General features: G+C 40.2%; 1 pseudogene; it reads left to right on the top strand.

Moving 5' to 3' along the window:
• The first annotated feature begins 1069 nt into the window (after window positions 1–1069).
• On the top strand, window positions 1070–2124 carry LOC120582643 (cyclic AMP-dependent transcription factor ATF-4-like; annotated as a pseudogene).
• Window positions 2125–3781: the final 1657 nt, after the last annotated feature.

The raw sequence follows: 3781 nt of genomic DNA, 5'->3' as shown, positions 1-3781 counted from the left end.
CACCGTGTCCTCACATGAAGGAAGGGGCAAGGTTTCTGATTGGGATCTCTTTTTATAAGAGCACTAATCCCATTCGTGAGGGCTCTACCCTCATGACCTAATCATTTCCCAAAGGTCTCACCTCCTAATACTATCATATTGGGTATCAGGTTTCAAAATATGAATTTTGGGAAGACACACACATTTGGTCTACAGTACTAATGAAATTCTTCATTTTGTCACATGTTTCTTGAGTTATTGTAAAGTCTGTGGCTCATAATATCATTGTCTATCTTATATCTGTACCTGTAATCTGTTTTTCCTCTAGGTTCTCAGATTGTTGGGTTAGCTTCTCTGTGCTTACCTTCTCTCCAGGCTGTTGCCCCCTCAGTCCAGGAGTCCAATTATTCAGTCCCCAGGCTTGTGAGACTGTAAAAAACTCAACTAAAGTTCTCTGTCTCTTTATATTCACTTTCTCCTAAACTTCTCAGCCTTTCTGTCTGTGCTGCTTTGGAAGGGCAGATAGCTCAAGGGAAAAGTGGCACAAAATGTGAGGCTTATGTCAATGAGTTTATCCTCCTATTGAGATCTTGGCTCCTTGAGTCTGACTGCCTTGATAGCTCTCTAAATCTTCAAGCAGAATCTTGAAAAGTATTTTGTTAAGCTTGTCAAGTTGTTCTTGGTGGGAAGGCCAGTATACACTAGCCTATCACAAGAGGACATAGCTTGAGTTTTTATGGCAATGTCAAATGACTTAATAGCTACAGAATCCCCACGGTTGTCCAAAGGCCCATGAAACTTTTAGCTTAGGGCAGAGGCAAGCTGCTATTAAGAAAACCTGGTCATTTTTTCTCTTCCTCCCACCCACAGATGTAGAGTTGCTCCGTGAGCACGCTCCTTCCCTCCTCCGCTCCCGCAGGTTCACCGCCACCATGGCGCATTAGAGGCAGCAGGGCTGGTGGCAGCAGCACCAGGCTCCGTAGCACATCTCAGCAGCTGAAGCCATGGCGCTTCTCACGGTATCCAGCTGTAACCAACAAATACACCTTATATTTAAGCACATTCCTCGATTCCAGCAAAGCCCCGCAACATGACCGGGATGAGCTTCCTGAGCTGCGAGGTGTTAGAGGGGGACTTGATGTTCCCCTTCGACCAGTAGAAAGAAAGACTGGGCTGAAGAAAGATTGGGTCTCTTAGACGACTACCTGGAGGTGGCCAAGCACTTCGAACCTCATGGATTCTCTAGTGACAAGGCTAAGGCGGGGCCCCTCCGAATGGCTGGCTTGGAGGAGTTGGTCAATGCCTCAGAAAACGGCAAGGAGGATGCCTTCTCCAGGATGGATTGGATGGTGGAGAAAATGGATCTGAAGGAGTTTGACTTTGAGTCTCTGTTAAGTTTAGATGACCAGGAAACCATGCCCAATGAGCTTTTGGCCACGTTGGATGAAACATGTGATCTCTTTGACCCCTCGGTCTGGGAAACTAATAAGGAGCTCCCTCAGACAACGAACCAAATTGGCCATCTCAGAAAGTTTACCCCAAACCAACCAGGTTGCCTCCTTCACCTTCCTGCAACCTCTTCTCCTTTCCCCAAGAGGCCTGTTCTCCACTCCAGATCATTAGTTTAGTTTAGTTTAGAGCTAGGCAGCTCTCTGAAGGAGATAGAAATCAGATTCTACTGCTTACATTACCACGATCCCTTAGTGCATAAAGTAGGAAGATGCCACTTTAGATAAGGATAGTAGTATCTGTGTGAGCCCTAATTCCTATCTGGCTCTCCCCAGCATAGCCCTTCTACCTCCAGAGCCTCTCCAATTAGGAGCCTGCTGTCTCCAGATATCCTTTGTGGGTCTACCTGACCCCAAACCACATGCCCCTCCTGGAGAGAAGACAGTAGCAGAAAAAGGAAGGGGTGAGAAACTGGATAAGAAGCTGAAAAAACTGGAGCAGAACAAGACAGCAGCCACTAGGGACCACCAGAAGAAGAGGGCAGAGCAAGAGGCTGTCACTGGTGAGTGTAAGGAGCTAGAAAAGAAGAATGAGGCTCTGAAAGAGAGGGCAGATTCCTTGACCAAAGAGATCCAGTATCTGAAAGACTTGATAGAAGAGCTCTACAAGGCAAGGGGGAAGAAAGGGGCCTCCTAGTTAAGGTAGTCTGTGCTCGTACATAAGAGGCTTGCTCTAAAGCTGTGTGTTGTAATAAATAATTTTGTAGTGAGAAAAAGAAAGAAAAACCTGGTCAACTATTCTTCCAAGTCAGCCATAAGCAAGGCTCAGAGCAAATCAAAGAAACATGTCTTGGCTATCTCAACTCCCCAGAAAGAGCAGGAGCTTGAAAAAGTCTACTCTAACAAGAAGGTCTTATCTTTGCATGGAAATTTTAAACCTCTGAATTTTCACAATTTTTTTCCTGATTATTATATTATAGAGATATTAGGAAACATGAGGCAATCTCCTCACACCTAAAGAGAGAAGTGGAGATTGGTGTAATTATTCCATCAACTTGGGAAATGTTTGTGCTCTTAGTTGTAATATCTTAAAATCAAACCCCTTTCCTGCCCCAAATGTGCACACACACACTGACATATGCACAAACACACAGACACACACAAGCCCACACCCAAAATCCTCCAAAATTTATGTGTAAATTTAAATTTAGAGTACATCGAAAGAAATACCACAAACTATTGTTTTAATTTTAATTGGCCTGAAATACTGCAAGAATCATTTTCACTTTTGAATTTTCAGTTCTTATTAAGAAAAAGCAAAAATAAAGTTAGCATGAATAAAACACTAAATGTGCACTTAACAAAAAGTTGATTAATTACTGTAATAAAGCAGAATGACAGAATTAGAAAATAAGTTTAAAAAGACATATACGGTTCACTCATTTCTTTTCAGTCATAATGAATTTCATCCTTTACTATCTAGAACTCATGTATTCTAACTTCTGAATTTTTTATGATTAACCTCAAAATCTTTAGAAAGAGAAAACACACAGCAAAAATAATATACTGTGAACTCTTTAATCATTAAATATACTTTTGAAACAGTATTTACCAATATTTCAGTGCCCACTGTTTACATAGCAACAGTATTATAATGCATTTCTGCTCAAGTAATTTGATTCTTCTTTTTAAAAATCAGGTCCTGTTTTAATTGTGGTAGAGGTTTCACCATTTAAGCAATCCTATAGTAAATACACATACACACACACAAAAAAAAGAAAAGAATTCTTTTGGTAAAAGACAACTCTTTCTTTTTACTTATGTTTTTCAAATTTGGAATATCCATTATTAATTTTTAAAAAGTGAAATATTTTAGAGCAGGTATGCATTATAAGTAATTCTGACACCTTATTAAAAATGAATTGTATCTGAGGTTATATAATTGGTTTTAAAAACGATTAGAGCTTTTGATATTAACAAACATATATTTGTCTAAATTAACATTTGGCACCTATAACCCTTTATGCGTTGGTTGTCAAGAGAGCGACTCATAGAAGAAGCATCTGTCTCACTACAGTTCTGAGAGGCAGTCCTCAATACTCCACATGCCCTTAAATGTTGCAATAATATGAACTCGTTTTAATCAGAAGTTTAAACGTAGTCTTCTGGCAAGTTTTCTATGTTCTCATTCTCTTTATTCATTTTCCTTTGGTAGTTGTCTAAAGCCAGAACCCTGCAGGTTATTTTGCTCAGAAATGTTCAAGCCAGACTGCCAAAAACCTTTTCCTACAGCTTTTTAAAAACCATTTCTCAGATGTATAGGAATTCTTATTTGTGGAAAATCTGCATGAATC

This window comes from Pteropus medius, unplaced genomic scaffold (genome assembly GCF_902729225.1).
Source record: "Pteropus medius unplaced genomic scaffold, Ma_sr-lr_union100, whole genome shotgun sequence".
In the NCBI taxonomy this organism is placed as follows: domain Eukaryota; kingdom Metazoa; phylum Chordata; class Mammalia; order Chiroptera; family Pteropodidae; genus Pteropus; species Pteropus medius.
Note: the sequence above shows the minus strand (reverse complement) of the source record. Positions and strands in the feature narration are given on the sequence as shown.